The sequence below is a fragment of the Canis aureus genome, chromosome 3 (assembly GCF_053574225.1).
Source record: "Canis aureus isolate CA01 chromosome 3, VMU_Caureus_v.1.0, whole genome shotgun sequence".
In the NCBI taxonomy this organism is placed as follows: Eukaryota; Metazoa; Chordata; class Mammalia; order Carnivora; family Canidae; genus Canis; species Canis aureus.
This window is the reverse complement of record NC_135613.1, coordinates 51,863,831-51,882,741: the sequence shown is the minus strand read 5'-3', so window position 1 is coordinate 51,882,741 and position 18,911 is coordinate 51,863,831. Positions and strand designations below refer to the sequence as shown.

Here is an 18,911-nt window from a genome sequence, read left to right as displayed (position 1 = left end):
TTCACTAATTTTTATATTCCTCAAATGAATGAGACCATATATAATGTTTTTATGCCGAGTGAAATAAGTCAATCAGAAAAGGACAAACATTATATGGTCTCACAACAATTCTACAACATAGGTGTTATTAGTATTCTTATTTTATAGGCTAAGAAACCAAATCACCAAGAGGTTACATTAGCACCTGGTGTTTTTTAATACTGAGACATTTCTGTGCTTATGTACAAGTTCTTGTGGTAGGATTTATCACAATACAACTTCTTTGATGGTGTCTTTCTCTCAATAACCATATCCAAGATCTCAACAGATCCCATAAACTCTACTTCCAAAATATATGCCAAATCTGTGACTTCTCTTTATCTCTCCTGCTGCTCTCCTTGTCAAGGGCACCATTATTTCACTCAGATGATAGCAGTGGCTTCCAGTTGGCTTTCCTCCTCTCTTGTCCCTCTCATAATCCATTCAGCGATTAAGATGAGCTTGCTAAAGAAATTGGATCCTATTTCTTTCTTGATCAAAACTTTCCAGGGCTCCCCCATTGTACTTAGAGTCCACTCTAATCTCCCCACACTGGTTTATAATTATATGATTTGGCTTCCCCAACTTCATTTCCTTCCATTCTTTTTCACTTTTTTAGTGGTTCCAATAACTTGTCCTTTACCTTAGAAGAAATCTATCCACATGCCCCAAAGCATTGGATCCCTCTGAGGGTCCAGGCAGGGTCCTTGCCACTTCTGCTCATCATATCTGATTAGTATAATATCAATATGATGGATCAATTTGCTGTTCTGTAGAATGTCAAGACAGTCAAGGTATCTGAAATTATATTATGGCAGAGAGTAAGAGAATAAACATAGCCCTGAGCAAGAGGGTGAACATGTACTTACTGCTGTATTTCTCACATAGAAGCAAATCGCTTGTGATTCTTCTTTACTGATAGATTTGGAAAAGAACACATTCACCAGGTTGATAACCACATGCCAAATGCCAGAAACTGTGTTGTTCTGTTCCAGTAAAGGTCTCTCATCTGACATGGCAGCTCAAACTGGGGCTGATTTTAGGCTTACAGAAGTTCACTTTCATCCACCATGATTCATCTGGTGTTTGCTGAGACTAGACAGCTTAATTAAAAGAGAATGGGGCGAGACCACCAGCCCTGCCTCTTTCGATGTCTTTGATGTTGGTAGTATGCAGGATTTGTCTAATTTACAAACTTGGCTGGGGTACTGCGGAATGGGTAATTTCTGGGTCTTGTACTAGTTCTCTTATCATTGATGACTCTCATTGCATAACCTAGAGAACCCAGGTGAGAGTTTGCTAGTTGTTAAGTATCTCCATTCCAATTATGCACTTAGGAATTAGAAAACCACTCTGGACTCCTTGCAGCATTCCTTTATACCCGGCTTTCTTAGGTGTTGGAACATACTTTAACTGGATGCCCATATTGACACTTAGGGATCCTGGATGTTAGTGTCAGTTAAGAATCCTTGTCCAACTATGCTTTTAAAAGTTTGGTATCCCCATTTCCCCAATGTACAATTACCTGGTGAATGGCTGCAGTTTATTTAGGAAAAGTATTGGGGAGGGTTGATGGGCTCTGCTTGTGGTAATGCTGTAGAGTTCTTCCCTCAGGAGGCTGGTATTTACTTTGATGAATAATTTCAGGTTTGTGATCAAATAGGGTAAGGGATGGTGATTTTCCATTGCAGCTAATGTCATACTTAATTTCAATGCCCCTCATTTATTTTCTTTTTCTTTTTATAATTTCAGTAACTCTCCAATTGGCAGTCTATATATCTTGTCCCTTGGAACATTATGATCTTTCTGCAATTGGCAGAGATAATCCCTCTTATTGATTCTCTTCCATTTCTACCTATTTTATTAATAATATCTATTTTGTCTCTGATAACTAAGCATCATTGCCTGGTGCTGCCATTATAGACACCTGTCACCCCTGCTGACACAAAGAGGGCCAGATATGTTGTTGGCTCTCACCTACAAAGGACAGACACCGCTTTCATTGTCTGGAGATGGAAGTGTCCACAGAGGCTCCCTTCCCCCCGAGGGTAGCATCAGCTGGTGGATTTTCTGATCTCATACGATGAATTTGCTCTAACATTCCCACTTCCCTGCCCCTTCTGATATCTTCCATAATACCATATTAAGGCAGCTCTAGCATCTCTACTTCATATGTGTGGGTCATTTTTTTGACGAACCTACAAAAAGTCTTCCCAGCAGTTTTGAAGAATCATTTCCAGGTGGCTTCACCAGGATGTTAAACTGGAGTCACTGGAAAGTGACTATGTTTATTGTCATGTTAACATTTTATAATTATATTAACATTTATCCATGTTAATAAAACGTCACTGTCTGGTCTTGTATGTACTACCTCGTTCTCCAGTCCAACGCTCTGAGAATACACTATCACAAGTTTCCCTCCAATTCTTGCTGGTGCCAAAATTACCTCAGTGCCTTCCTACTGGAAACAGGAATTACAACAATCTTCCTGGGCTATGGTGAGCTCTGATATGGGTTAAACATAAATCTGGAGGCAGTAAGGTGCTTGTGTAGATCCTGAAAAGGATGTACAGAATAGAAATATGAATTTTAGAACTCAAGGACACGTATTCATGTCAAACAATGATACCTGTATCTGGTCCCTAAATTTTGGCCCCCCGTACAGTTCTCCACTAAAAACAAAACAAAGCAAAAAGCCGACAAAATCAAACAAGAAAACCAATTACAAAAAAACCCTAGGCATTCTTAGAGTAGTGATAATTTCATAACTTGAATATCCTGTTGCTTGGGAGCAGAGGTTCTTAAGTTCAGAGATGATGTTAAAAAGGCAACAGAGACCAAAGTAAAGGTATTTCCAATGGTTGATCTGTGACATTATGAGGGTCAAAAGAAACAGCAGAAGTTACAGTGAATTAGACAAGTACAGTGTGTCAGGCTCGTAAATTAATCACAGTTCTCAAAAGAAAATTAATTTTTTTTCCAATTAGCTAGTGTCATGTCCAAGTTAATTTATTTCAGAAAATTTGTCTATGGAAAAGCAAACTATCAATGGAATACTTCTAAAGAAGTTAATCTCCAAGTTGAAAATGTCCTTATCCGTGAATAGCAGTAGGGCACATGCTTTATAGGGCAGATGGCAATGAAAGCACATGAAGCTTTACAGAATCAACAACACTATGACTGTTCATGTCATCTGGAATTAGATGAGTCAGTAAAACCTGCAAGTGGGACTTTTTTTCTTTTTAAATGGCCGTTTCCGCAGCCTTGAGACTTTCCGCTAAAACCAGTCATAGTCTTACAAGGACAGTCATCTATTAAATAATATTTTATTTTATTTTTTTAGCTCTTTATAAATTCATAAGGGGTTATGTTGAGACAATCCAGTAAAAAAAAAAAAAAGACATGTTCTTTCTTACAATCCAAATGAGTAGAGTCATAATCACCAGTGTGTTCTGGAGAATAATTCTGTTTCAGATTTCATTACTGCCCAAGGAAAGTGTTTTCTATCCCCAACTTGTCAGCTTTGTGGACCACTCAGCTCTCCACCAGAGTGTTTACTGGACAAATCTCTCAAGCTTTCTTTATCCCAGAGTTCCTTATTTCCGTTTCTGACTCAACAGCTTGACTTCCACCACCTGAACTTAAGTCTTAAAACAAAGGGACTGTGTTGATCACCCATTTTCTGCCAGGAGCAAAATGACTGAAATACTTTCTACCATATGAGGGCTGGAATTCTACTTAAGACCAGTGACCTTGTGACAAATTCATTGCACTAAGAACTTCTCCTTTTTTTTTTAAAATACAGATTTTATTTATTTGTGAGAAAGAGTGCACATGAGCAGGGGGAGGGGCAGAGGGAAAGGGAGGAGCAGGCTGCCCACTGAGCAGGGAGCCCAACTCCAACTAGGGGCTCGATCCCAGGACCCTGAGATCACAATGTGAGCCAAAGGCAGATGCCCAACCAACTGAGCCACAGGTGGCGCAAGAACTTCTTTAGTTAGTGAAAGGACCTCTAAACTATAATCATGCAAAACCTTTGTAGCTACCTCACTGATGATCTCTAGAGGCTGTACTCACTTGTGCCGGTTGGCAGGTAAAGAGTGAATCCAGGGGCACCTGGTGACTCTGCCTTTGCCTCAGAGCATGATCTCAGGGTCCTGGGATCGAATTTTACAGCCGACTGTCTGCAGGAAGCCTGCTTCTCCTTCTGCCTGTGTCTCTGCCTCTCTCTGTGTGTCTCTCATGAATAAATAAATAAAATCTTTTTAAAAAATGAATCCAAATTCTAAGTGGGGGGCGGGAAATACATGACAAAAATAAAAAAAGTCAAGAGGCTCCACATGCCAACATATACAACACATATTCATATCATGGGTAAAATAGGATAGGAAATAATTGAGAAGAAAATTGCAAAACTTGTACAGATTCAGGTTTCTGATGAAATGGTGTACAAGGTAGAAACACTAAAATGGGGGAACAGAGGGTCAGAATGTATTTTCCTTTCCTTCAGAAGGATATATAGCACCAGAAATCAAAGTTTCTGCATAAAGTGCCATTTAAAGAAATATATTTTATTTATTTATTCATGAGAGACAGAAAGAGAGAGGCAGAGACACAGGCAGAGGAAGAAGCAGGCTCCCTGCGGGGAGCTCAATGTGGGACTCAATCCCAGGACCCCAGGATCACAACCTGAGCCAAAGACAGATGCTCAACCACTGAGCCTTCCAGGTGTTCCTAAATAACAGTTTTTAATTAGCAATTTTCTTGGTCAACAAATACTATTTATTTATTTGTTTATTGACTTATTTATCTAATCTAGCCTTGTACTCTACATTTTTTTGACTTCCTGGCACCCAAGGAGAAAAAAAGATGAGAATTTTACCATCAAATTTAGGAACTTTTGTACTATTACTTCTTCAAATAATAAAAGGATAATATGACTTATGCCCTTTCTTTCTCCCCTTTCCTTCCTGGGCTCCTATTATGAGTATATTGGTCCACTCAATCATGTCCCACAAGTCTTTGAGGTTGTGTTTAGTTCTCTTCATTCTTTTTTTTTTTTTTTTTTCTGTTCCTCAGACTGGATAATCTCAATTGATGTGTCTTCAAGTTTGCTGATACGTTCTTCTGATTACTCATATCCACTGTTGATCCTGTGATAAGCAAAATAACGGTCCCCGAAGATGACCATATCCTACTCCACAATCTGCGAATACATTGTTATATTGCAAGGAGGAATTAAGATTGCAGATAGAATCAAGTATGCTAATAAACTGACCTCAAAATAAGATTCTCATGAATTATCTCATGTGCCTAGTGTAATCCTAAACAACAAGAGTCTTGAAATGGGGAAAAAGAGGCAGAACAGTGAAAAACAGAGAAATATCATCATGAGAGACACTTGATCTGTTGGCTTCAAAGATGAGAAAGGGCTATGAGTGAAGGAATGTGAGTAGCCCCTAGAAAGGCCAGAAAATAGTCCTTAGAGTCTCCAGAAAGGAATACAACCCTGCTGATGCCTTGATTTTAGCCTAGTGAAATCCATTTCAGATTTCTGACCTCAAGAACAACTATAAGTGACAAATCTTTGTTGTTCTTAAGCTACCAACTTTGTGGTAATGAATTATATAAACACAATAGGAAAGTAGCACATTTCAGCTATGAAACTTTTCAACTCTAGAATTTCTATTTGATTATTGAAAAAATAATAATTCCTTTTTTTTCTTAAGAGAGAGACAGAAAGTGTAAGCGGGGGGTGGGGCAGGGAGAGGGAGAGAGAATCTTGGGAGAGAGAAAGAGGGAGAGAGAGAATCTTAGGCAGCTCCATGCCCAGCACAGAGCCTAGCATGGGGCTCAATCTCATGACCCTGAGATCACAACTTGAGTTGAAATCAAGAGACAGGCACTTAACCAGCTGAGCCAGCCAGGCACCTCCCCAAAATAATTTCTATATCTTTATTAATATTCTCTATTTGGTGAGACATTGATCTCTTTCCATGTAGATACTTTGATATGGTCTCCTTTAGTTCTTTTAACACATTTACAATTGCTGATTTAGAGTCTTTGCCTAGTTAGGCCAATATCTGTGTTTTCTTAGGATAGCTTCTATTGACTCCGTTTTCCCTGGTTATGGGTCACACTGTCTTATTCCTTTCCATATCCCTAATTTTTTTGCTGAAAACAACATTTTATGTAATATATTGTAATATCTTTGGAAATTATATTCTCCCTACCTCTACCCTCAAGGTTTGCTGCTGTGACTGTTTTTCTGATGTTTGTTATTTTTTGTTTGTTTAATGACTTTTCTGAAGTGATTCTGTACAATCTCCATTTTTTGTCATGTGTGACCTTTGAAGTCTGGCTTAATTAACTTAATGGTCAGCTAAATGATAGAACAGAGATTTCCTATAATGCTTGTAACCAATAAAATTTCCTTACATTTGCCATTGGGTCCTACATGTATGTTAGAGGCACACTTTACAACTCTGTCTTAGCCTTCACTGCCTGTTTGCACAGAATCTCTGAGTTAGCCAAAGGGGAGAACTTAGGGCCTTCTCGATTTTTTTCCTGAGAACACTCATAGTCCCAGACATGTACACAGTCCCATGTGTGCATATGGCCTTTCTGACTCCCAGCAACATGTCAGAGCTTTTCAAAGCCCACTCTGGACATCTTATTCCCAAGATTTTCCCTTTAAGCTTTTGACTGGCCTATTCTGTACCTGATATTGCCATCCTAGACAGTCATGATGTTAAACAATTGACTGTGATTGTTTTCATCAAGTTTCTTTGGGCAAAAAACTGATCATACTGGGAGAGCTAGGAGTCAGGTCAACTAGACATGATATTTCAAGTGGGGTTTTCCAGGGAACCACCAGGCAGGGAATGGAGTTTGGGGCAAGTTCCTATCCTGATCAGCCCTTTCCAGTGATTGCTAGGCAGTTAGTTTTCACTGTGATTGTAGTCTGTTGGTTTTCAGGGCTACTGCAAAGCTGGATAGAGAGAATGGCGATATAAATAGCTGAAATTCTACAAAGCTTGCAGCTCTTATCAAGATTTAGCCATTTTTCCTGAATAAACACTCCAGGGATTTCTAAAAGCTTTGATTAATTTCCAGTGTTGTGAAAAAGTTAATTCTGACAACTTTGTATTATTCTCATTGCTTTTATGGAGAAGGTCATTTTCCAAGGTCTTGGCCTTGCCATTTTCATTGATATCACTTTAAAGTAGTTTTAAGGTGGGGTTCCTGGCTGGCTCAGTTGGTAGAGTATGTGACTCTTGACCTCAGGGTTGTGAGTTCAAGCTCCATGTTGAGTGTAGAGATTATTTAAAAATAAAATGTAAAAAAAAAATAGTTTTAAGATTTGGTCATTTTAATTAATTGCAAAATCATAAAACTGTGTTTAATGTGAAAAGTAATCGTAGCTCCAAAAGGAATAGTAAGTATAAATGCAGCAATAAAAACTTTCTCAGCAACTTAAAGCTTGTTTTCAAAATAATAAATGGATACACTTCATGGTTAAGATGGGAAATCCCAGTTCTTCTCTTCCTGTGACTTCTCAGTTTTTTTGCGATGCCTAAATATAGCTAAGTGTTCTTGTTTTGTTGATTGTTTCTATACCTAGCAAATCTACATGTTGGTATTTACCTCAGAGAAATACAGATAGAAATGTATACATAAAATTAACATCATTGGTTCTTTATTTTTTTAAAGATTTTATGTATTTATTCATGAGAGACACAGAGACAGAGGCAGAGACACAGGCAGAGGGAGAAGCAAGCTCCCTGTGGGGAGCCCGAAGCGGGACTCCATCCCAGGACCCTGGGGTCACACCCTGAGCTGAAGGCAGACGTTCAACCACTGAGCCACCCCAGCATCCCCATCATTGATTATTTCTGATGAAAATTGTGAAATTGAAGCTGGATCTTGGTTGAAGGAGGGGGCATGATGCAGAGAAGAGATGGATTGTATAAAAATATTAACTTTGGGGATGCCTGGGTGGCTCAAAGTTTGAACATCTGCCTTTGGCTCAAGTTGTGATCCTGGAGTCCTGGGATCCAGTCCCACAACAGGTTCCCTGCATGGAAACTGCTTCTCCTTCTGCCTGTGTCTCTGCCTGTCTCTCTCTGTGTCTCTCATGATCAATAAGTAAAATCTTTTTAAAAATATTAACTTTGAGATTTAAAAAATTGATTACAGTTATAACTGAATTCATATAAATTAAATCTAGTATAGGTATAACTAAAATGAGTTTTTATGTATGAATATATAAAATTATTGTCAGATATCACAGTAAAAGCCAAATAGTAATTTCCTTCATGGGTCCAGGAGATTAAGTATAAACGCAGTTTTCTTAAGTAGTACTTTTCCAGTTTTTGCATGCTTTTCTATAATAAACATTTATTATTTTGGAATAACAAAACTTTAAAAATTGATACAGGTAATATGGATAATAAATAATAAACAAGGAATTTCCAAATACTATTCTAATACATTAATAATGTCGATAGTTGGACAAAAAGTATAATTTTGATTCCAAATCAAGCAGTAGTGCCTCTTTCACTTTGTGCAAAATGTGTAATACTTGGGGAAGCGTAGTTTTATGGCTCTAGAACTAAAATCTATCATCATTGATAAAATAATAGTTAAAAACGTTTTTCTTTTCCTTTGTCTTTGAATGAGATTGCTATATATTATAATCGAATTTCTTAGAGCTTCCCAGAAGGCTCTCCTTGAAAATTATACTTCTAAATAACTCTAGCACATGTTAAAATCAATCATGAGCCTGGAAAATAATATGTACTCTAACTGACTATATGTGGTTAAATCCCATAAGATGAACTGAAGTTTATTCAACTTTCCATCATAAGTTCCTAAGCTTTTTGAAGAGAGAGTGATCACAAGACTGGTATCAAAGAGTTTCTCAAGATGTCTTGAAATGAAGCAATTTAATTACAGAGTCTATTTTCTGAGCCTCCACGATGTGTCCTGGTCATTATACCCACCACAACCCTGCTGAAAGATGGCAACACCATATCTGTTTGCCCATAGAAGAACCCCAAGTTGATCTAAATGTTTGGGTGTTCCAACACTACCTGTCAGGCCCCTTCATCTCCCCAACAAAACTAGTGTGAACCGATGTCAAATCCCTTCCTGGGGCTGTAGAAAAGAAAATGTGACCCGAATAAATAATGTATTGCAAATGTCAAAATAAATTTCAGCTAAAAATGATATTTTTCAAAGAGATCTAATGAGAAAACTGTTCAAAAGGCAGAGTTAGAGTTTCCTGGTTCCACATTTAATTAACTCAATCTGACTTTTATTATGCTCTGTATTATGTGTTTCCCTGTTCAGTAAACAAACAGCAGAAAATTAAACTAGGGCAACTGCCAACTAGCAGTAGATTTAATTGAAAAATAATAAATTGCCATGGGGTACCGTAAGGTTTTGTGCAGATAAACTTATTTTTCCTGGAAAGTTTCCACTTGCATTTGTCACAATTTGATATATAAAAGGAACAAAAGACGTGAAATACGGTACTTGATGGTAGATGTGTAAGAATGGAATGGCCTTGGAGAATAATTCACAGGCTGGTTTCTGGGGCTTTTAATGGATGAGCCATGTTCTTCCTTCTGAAGAATGGAGCTGGCTTTCAGAAGAGTTCTAACTTTGCCCTCTGGATGTGCCGAACTTCCTGCAACTGGCCCTATCAATTTTCAGAGGAAGCTCACTGGGGAAGAAGTAGGAGCGTACATGATCTAGGGAAAGGGGACACTATAGGCAGAAAGGATAGTTCTAAATAATTCCATGCTACATGCCTAATAACTGCTTAAGTCATTCAAACTTGGCATAAATCAAAGGTATTTTGAAACATTTGGCTGTTTATTTTCCTTCCTTGATATCTTTTCCTGGTGTGTGGGTACTCTTCTTACGGTTCTGTGTTAGAGGTTATGTCTGGGCAGGGAGGTTTAAATTAAATCAGGAGAAAAATAAAGTCTTTCTGAGTGATTCGAAAGCTACTACATCTGGTTCTCTGTCCCACAGTGTGGAAGGCAGGTGTCTGTTTATCTGATTGTAGATTCTATCTTTCATGTCCAAGTGCTGGGAATGGAACAAAATTCCCACTCCCTTCCCCAAACCTTCCCCCAAGCAGAAGTGGAACCGCTGAGTTCTACACACAGACCATATTTTCTCCTTTCGCTCCTGTTGCAGAGAAGGATATTGCTCAGTGATTCTTCCTGAATTCTAGCAGTAGTTCCCATGATGGACCTCTATTTGTTAGAGCTTCTCTAGGAGGCTGCTTGGCATAAAAGAATCCACTGGTTGGTGTTAGATGTTTTTTTGGACTCTATATTCACTCCTTACTGTTAAATAGACTTTGAAGAATCATTTATTCATTCTGCACCTGGCACTATTCTGAGTACACAGGGCTTTAAAAAAGAGATGAAAAAATCCTCTGACTTCAAGGAGCTTACACTTTCTTGGGGGAAAGGCAGACAGGCAAAATAAGTGGATGTGTCATTAAGCAATGCTAACTAAAGAGAGATATGGGGAGTTCTAGAAGCCAGAAGGTGCTTATGGTAAACATCCCTGAGAGGATACCATATGTGCAAACGCTTGAAGGAAAGGACAGTGTGACTTGAGGATATCTGAGGGCACAACATTGAGACAGAAGAAAGAACTGGTTGCCATTGGCAGGAACATGGCTGAAGTGTCCTCGGAAAAGCACACAGAGACCAGTACAGAAGTGAATGAGTGAAGGAGACAGAAGATAGAAAGGTAGCAATGGCCAAATGGGGCAGGGCCTTTGCAGCTTCTGCAGGATTCTTAACTCTAACCAAGATGACAAGCTGCAAGAAGGCTTTGGGCAGAAGTGACAAGACCTCACTCTGATTCAGTGTGGCAAGAGACTATAGGAGGCAAGAGGAGGCATAAGGGACCAGTTAGACTGCCCGCAGTCAGCAGGCAAGTGATGATGGTTTGGTTCAGTGTGTTCATCACAAGAAGTGAAGAGCTTCCAGGATAACCTAACATCATTACCCAGTTTCATAAACTCTACAATGAGGAAATAAAACTTGTATTTGGTTACCTAAAGAATTGAAAGAATGTCTGTAAAGGCATATAGCATATAGTAAGGGATCAATAAATGTTCATTCCTTTTCCAAAGCTTCTCACCTAAAAAGTGATGCATGGAATTGCGAGAACACATGCTTTTTGCAGGCTTTGTAGTCATAAATTTAACTCAAAGGAAGATTTGGAGGCTGTGATTTGTAAGTCATATATAATGTCTTTAAAATATCCACAAGGAACAATGCTGACAGCCATACAGAATTAATGGACACGTTTATGTACATGAAATTATATTCTTAAAACAGAACTGGAGTTTATAAAACCCGACTTATGATATTTGTTGTCCCATAAAGGTAGAGAAAAGGAAGGGAGGAGGAAGGAAGAGTGAAGGGAAAGGGGAAGGCAGACAAGGATAGTTAGAAGAAACAATCAGAGGAACCATAATCTACATTAAGTAGATTGCATTTCATTTGGAAATACAGCTTTCTAAATATTGATCAATAGCTAGATGTTAATGGGAAATTATCCACATAATTAGTAACAGTTCTAGCTGACATTGGAATCCCACTTTATAGATCGTAAAACTCTTCCATGTACTTACTGCATTTAGTTCCCCAAACAACTGGGAACAATAATGTGGCAGTTATGAAATCTCTATTTTACAGGTGAGGAAAAGAACATTCAGAGCCGCTCAATGATTTTCCCAAGGTCTCATGGCATGAAGGTTGCAAGGCTTGGAGTCCAAGGTTTGGGGTCTGAGGATTCAGAAAGCTACTGTCTTCTCAAGTTCTCATAAACCTCATAAACATGTAATGTGAATTTTCAATTTAATTGTAATTTTGTTCTTTTTACTTCATGAGAAACATATGGATTCTATTCTCACTCTAAAAAATCCAAAAAGTAAGGGAAAGCTAAGCATTCCCTTGAATTTTCTGGCACCTTTTCCCAAGCCCTATGACCTATGTTGAGACCATTCACTCCGTACATAACTACTTGTATTATTTTGGTGTGACCCTTCTGGATCCATTCCTATACAATATATATATTGTAATGTATTATATATATACAACATATATGTAGTATATAATATATAATATGTAATATATATTATGCTAACTAAAGAGATATGTAGGGTTCTAGATAATATGTATATACATATTAATAATTAATATGTATTAATATATATTAATAATATATAATTATATGTAATGTATAATATGTACAAAATATATTGTAATATATATATATTTGTACCTTTAAGTATATAATTTTATCTTTAAGGACATAATTTTACTTTTATTTTTAACACAAGTAGGACAACATTACTTCCTAGTAGGATAAGATTATATTTCCTTCTGTAATAAATATTTATCAATTGTCTTCCAAAATGGCTACACCAATAGTAATGCTATATAAGAATCTGTTTGCACCCACTAGTGTTGGCTATTAATGCCGCTTTTCTTTTACCAACCTAAGAGGGAAACATTTAATGCTATTTTAAGTTGTATTGCTGATTACAAGAGAAATTGAGCATCTTTTTATGTGTTCATTGGCTCTTTGCGTTTCCTCTTCTGTGTCCTTTGTTAATTTGTCTTTTGGATGGTTTGCAATCTTATTGATTGCAAGTTCTCTGTATTTATCCGGCTATTAATTCTTTATGTTTAAATGTGTCTCAAGTATTTTTTTCAGTCTTTTTTTTTTGCCTTTTATTATTCTTTATGGTATCTTTTCCTACATAAATAAGTTTCCCATGTTAGTATAGTCAGACTTACCATTTACACATTCTCTCTGGGTCATGTTTTAGAAGGCTACCCCTATTCAGAAACTAAGAAGCACCTTTATTATTTGCCTATAATTTTTCTTTTGCATTTAATTCCTTAACTAACCCTGGAGTTAATTTCTGTGAGAACTTAAAGATTTATTTTCTACATAGAAATACAATAATTTTGAAAGCATTTAATGAAAAGTGTATATTTTGCCCAGTGATCTCAAGTGCCAATTTGGGGTGCCTGGCTGATTTGTTCGAAGGGCATGTGACTCTCGATCCCAGGGTCATGAGTTCAAACCCCATTTAGGTTTAGAGATTACTAAAAAAATAATCTCTAAATAATCTCTAAAAAAAAATAAAATGCTACCTTTATCCTATACAAAAATCTTTTAAAAATCAAATTTATTGTGTACTTTATACATTTTAGAATTGATGTAGTTCTATGGACACATTTTAGAATTTATTTATTGGTTACATGAAAAGTCCTTTGCATTTGAAAACTCAAGCAACTCAGATTATAGAGCTCATACTTCAGATCTTCTTTCACTTATATTCTCCTGCCCCAACTTTAGGCTCTTCCTCAGAGAAAACCACTACTACTGGTGTTTATTTCTCAAACCCTTTTCAATCTTAAATTTAAGTACCTAACAACATGAATAGAATAGATTCTCTATAAAAAATAAAAATGCTAAGAGAAAACCCCAGAGCCAGGAGGCCTGGGTGGCTCAGTGGTTGAGCATTTGCCTTCAGCTCAGAGCATGATCCCAGGGTCCTGGGATCAAGTCTCCCTCTGCCTGTGTCTCTACCTCTTTCTTTGTGTCTCTCATGAATGAATGGGCAAGATCTTTAAAAACAAAACAAAACAAAAAAGAATCCCAAGTGCCTTTGACAATCCTTTGTAGCACCATAGCCCCCTCTGTGGTCACTGCTATGAACAATTTAGTGTATTTCCTTCTAGAACTTTTCTCATATGCATTTACATATGTGTAGGCATTCAATGGGCAGGGCGTTCTATAAGTTATTAAAAATATTGATAGGCTCTTGTACTGTTTGATAGAAAGCTTCTGCCTCTAGTTCCCTCCACTTGCTGGGCCACCCCACACCATCTTCAGCCTCCCCATTTCCAAGTCCCCAATAAACCCTCATTATACAGCAACTGATTATCCTCCAAATCACAGGAGGCCCTTAGCACTGGAGCCAGTATCTATTGTGGTCTGTTGATTTCATGCATACTAGTTGTTAAGTGTTTTAAATGTCATCCCTGACTACATAGAGCACACAGTAAATCTCTAAGATGCCCAATTAAGTTAAAAAAATCAAGCTGGAGAATGTGGTAGGCAGAATAATGGCCCCCCCAAAATAGTTCATGTCTTAATTCCTAGAACCTGTGAACACATATTCTATGACAAGGATGGGGAAAAGGAAGTCAAAGCTACTGATGGAGTTAAGTTATGAACCAGCTGACTTTGAGATGGGGAGATAGGGACTCCTGGGTGGCTCAGTGGTTGAGCGTCTGCCTTTGACTCAGGGTGTGATCCAAGAGTCCAGAGATCAAGTCCTACATCAGGCTCCCTGCATGGAACCTACTTCTCTGCCCCTCTCTCCCTGTGTGTCTCTCATGAATAAATAAATAAAATCTTTTTTAAAAAAAGAGAGAGAGATGGGAAGATAATCCTGGATTATCTGGGGAGGCCCACTAGAATCACAAAAGTCTATAAGCCAGAAGAGAGAGGTTGGAATGTCACAATCAGAGAGAGATGGAAAAGCCCCACCATCCAAGGACTGGTAGGCGACCTCTAAAAGTTAGGAAGATAAAGAAATGAAGACTCTAAGGGAGACAAAAGGCACACAGCCTTGAGTACACTTTGAATTTAGGCCAGGGAGATCCATTTTGACCTCTAGAACTGTAAGATAATTTATACTGTTTTAAGCCACTGAGCTTGTCGTAATTTACTAGAGCAATAGGCAGCTTACACAGAGGAATAAACATCCAGTGTACCATTTATATTAGATTACAATTCATTTCAAACTACTGTGATCTGTCCTTAATCTCTAATTTTTAAGATTTTAAAAATTTATTTGAGAGAGAGAAAGCAAGAGTGAGAGAGAGAGAACAAGCAAGGGAGAGTCAAAGGGAGAGGGAGAAGCAGACTTCCCACTGAGCAGGGAGCCCAATGTGGGACTCGATTCCAGGACCCTGAGATCATGACCTGAGCTAAAGGCAGATGCTTAACTGACTGAGCCACCCAGAGGCCCCTACTCTGTAAATTCTTAGAAAACTTTCCCTTTCTCATCACGGGATTTAATGGACTGTCTTCAGTTCTTATTATATTTGATCTGTGGCATTTTCCAGAAATGCCTCCTCTCTCAGTTTGTACCAACTTCCTGCTTCTCATTTCTCCTCCTGTCCCTTTCACTATTAGCTGTGCCTCATAATCTCTTCCCACACTGCACCCCTACCCCAAGTTTTGTTCTGTCCCTCTCCTAAATCTGTAGTCTTCTTTGATAACCTCATCCACTTCTCTAGCTCCTCCACCCTCTGCTGATAACTCTCAAATCCTCCTCTAGTTCAATTATGAAGATGATCGTATTGTTTTCATCTTTCTTCTCCTTTCTGATTTATGATTCTATGACTTCTACAAAATCAAATAGTACTTAAAGTTGCTTCACAGTTATCAAAATCCCTTGTGGGTTTTTTTTTTAAGATTTTATTTATTCATACATGAGAGGTACAGAGAGAGAGACAGAGACACAGGCAGAGGGAGAAGCAGGCTCCCTGTGGGGAGTCCAATGCGGGACTCAATTCCAGGACCCTGGGATCACACACTGAGCCAAAGGCAGATGCTTGACCACTGGGCCACCCAGGTGCCCAAAATCCCTTATTCCTTCCAGGAAGATGAGCTGGCTCTTGGTTGCTTCCTCAGTTTTCAAACTTCTCAGATTTAGAAGAATAAGATACAGTGAGTCTCACACTTTCTAGTCTGTGACAGAAGCCAGCAATGTGTTCATTTCAGTGCTGCGGTCAGACTGTAGGTATAGGGACAGCCTAGGAGAGCTAATTCCCAGAGAGAAGTATGGGAAATAAGCGAGCCCACCACCATCATCATTATCATCTTCAATACAGCAGCAGATCATACTTGAAAGGCATCAGATTTGCTACCGAAGGAGTAGAGCTTTGGAGGAAGATTGGATCAGTTTGAAAGAATAAAGAAAACATATTTTCTTCACCCATTTAAATTCTAGTTTGAGTCGTTCTGTGACTTGCTCCCTGAAGGGCTGTCTAGGAGATATCAGCATCAAAATTTACAACCTGTTATTGGCATTGCACACTGATTACAAACTAAAAAGACTAAAATTCAAGAGCCAAGTTTTACGGAGATGAGGGTGGGACCCGAGGGAAGAGAGAGAGAGAGAGAGAGAGAGATTTATTGAGGCAGACATAGGAGAGGTTATCCAATGGAAGAGCAGGAGCAGACGAGGGAAGTTATCGTTTGTGCACTGAGTGATCTGCATTTTTGAAAGGGCGATGAGAAAAACCCTGATTCTGACAGCAGCTGCTCCAGGCCACAACTGCAGTCTCTCCCTACGACAGATGATTCTCTGATTCTGTGCTTTTTAGAGAAACTCTGGATTCTCCAACTAGTCCAGAGACAGTACTCTCAACTAGTAAGATCTGGTTGAAGGCCATCTTGAAAGATCCTGATAAACCAGACAGAAGAGGCTTCCTGACCTTCCAAGGAGCTCAGCCAGCAACTGTTTCCCCATCAAGTTGAACAGTTGAAACTGCAGACGGAGCAGTCGCAGTGGGGGAGGATGTGACAGGGTGACATGGGGTTGGAGTGGGCTCGTATCTGCTGTAGGCCTTCAGCAGAAACAGCTGCTCACATCTGGTCTGTCCCAGTACAAGGGAACTGTTGGCTGCACGTATGGCTGAGCTTCCCAAAGAGGTTCATGTGGTGAGTTCTAAGAAGAAGCTTTATCTCAGAGGAATGAGAAACAACCCTACTCTAGGGATGTAAGAGATTTCCCACCAACACTTACTTAAACACGCAGCGAGGCTGGATGATAAACAACGGCAGATTCTAGATGGAGACCTGGAGTCTTCCATCATGGAGTAGAGTGCGCTCTCAGGCAGGGGGTGCATGCCTTTGAGGGGTCATGGCGGCTTACCGGGAAGAGAGGGTGGAGTGTAACAGAACTGTTCTGAAAATTCATACTGAATTTCTTCCACACTTTTTGGGACAAACTCTTTTTAACCAATTGCAAAAATAACCATCGGCCTTGGAGGTGTGGTGGGGCGTAGGTAATTGTTTCTGTGAGGACACAAAGAGAGTGAGTATCATTTTTGGTGTCTATACTAGGATTTTAGAATAAAATAATGAGCTGGAAAGCCAGGTCTTCTTGGCCCATGCTGATCGCTCTTCCTAAGTGCAAAGATGTTAACCTCTTGGGCTTGCATTATAGATGGCAGCTTCCTCCTGCCTTGCTAGACAGCTCCTTAATCGGAAAAAAAATCAGTGAGTCAGCGAACTCTTCTGTGTTGTTGCCATTCTGCTGTTTTGCTGTGGCTCCCAGGGCCTCCAGGCTGGAAACTGGTCAGCAACTCTCCCTTCTCCAGGGAGTAGCTCCGCCCTTCTTTTGCAGTGTTGACACCCCACCCTATTCACCCTGATCTAATGCAGGGTCAGGATGGTGACTGCTAGCTTCTCCATGAACTTCCTTTTGTAGCCACAAGGATTGGAGGAAAGCACAGAAAACTTTAGCTAAAACAATTAAGAGTCATTCTTTGAGATCTTTTGAGATCTGGAAGCTTTTCAAAGTGAAGCTGGAAAGATGTAAGGTCTGGAAATGGCTGGAGACTTGGTTCTGGTGTTGTAGGGAAAGCCATGCAACAGTAGTGAAGAAACCTGACATTCAGCCTGACACAGTCTAGCGAGGAGTCTGGGTAGCATCCCAGCCCCTGCCAACTCAGCCAACCCAGAGGATTCCGTCCTTCCAGCGGCAGAGCTTTATGAGTCAGTGCTCTTTCTTGTTTTGCCTGATCTTCAAGTTTGGGCTCTTTTTCGTGCCATTAATAGTTCTGACCACAAAGGGCTTCAATGAGTATCAGAGCTAGAACAGCATGGAAAGAAACTGCTCTCATTCTGTCCATGGTAGGAAAGAGTAGTCCTAATACATGAATATGCTTCCTAGACCAGATTTCACCAATGTTTGTCCATTTGATAGAAATTTTAAATAGCTTCTTCTTGGATGCCCATCTTATAAGCAAAGCTAACTCCCTTTTGGAACGAACAGGCAAAAGGAAGAACAGCTCCTCCAAAGATGGGAGATGCTTTGGTGTGATTCATCCGGCCTTACTGTTGGGAATCATTTTGCTGTATCTCTACTTATTTTTCAGAGGTCGGATAAGAAAAAAAAACATGTCCTTTTTCTTTTGTGTGTTATAAATGAGGAAAATTGCCAGAAAGTCAACAAAGACTTCTGAGATAAATCTGTATTCGTTGCAGCTAAGCCTCCCTCTGAACACGGCTACATACCTAAGGACCTGGGTAGGCAGATCTATTTTCACAGTTCTTTCCAATTCTAACGAGCTCTGAAGAAGTTTATTTCAAAATAATCCTTCTGTATTAAGCACTGGCTTATTGACAAGACTTCTTTTATCATAATTGTATGAAGTTTATTTTCTAAACGAAGGTTTATTTTTGCATGGAATTCTGAGGTTTCGCATTGTGTATATGAAGCAATTAGTTTGGGATTTTTGGAATTTATTTGAGACCAGACAGATGTCTTTAATTTACACACTCTCGGAGGTGACAAACCCTATTAACATTCAAAAGCTATCAATTTGCTTTATCTTTGTTCTTCGGCCTTCTCAGCTATGATCTGGGCTAACTCTTTTTTGTTTTGCTTGGGTTTTTTGTTTGCTTTGTGTAGGTTTTTCTTGTTGTTGTTGTTGTTTTTGCACCGTTTGTAGACAGAAGAAGAAATGTAAGGAAGACATGAAAGATAGCATCGGTAATTTTATCACTGTCTAAAATTGGTGGGATACTTTAAG

At 39.0% G+C, this 18,911-nt stretch overlaps 1 long non-coding RNA gene across 19 annotated transcripts in view; it reads left to right on the top strand.

Moving 5' to 3' along the window:
- The window catches only part of LOC144310891 (uncharacterized), an 89,264-nt gene that overhangs the window by 2,615 nt on the left and 67,738 nt on the right, over positions 1-18,911 (top strand). For 10 of the 19 annotated variants that reach the window (XR_013376521.1, XR_013376522.1, XR_013376518.1 and 7 more), the window contains exons 2-3: positions 5,098-5,278; positions 11,754-11,897. This is a non-coding gene — a long non-coding RNA (uncharacterized LOC144310891). Of the gene's footprint in view, positions 1-5,097; positions 5,307-11,753; positions 11,898-18,911 lie in introns of those variants that run through there. The other 9 variants (XR_013376524.1, XR_013376519.1, XR_013376523.1 and 6 more) reach the window with 2 other exon arrangements.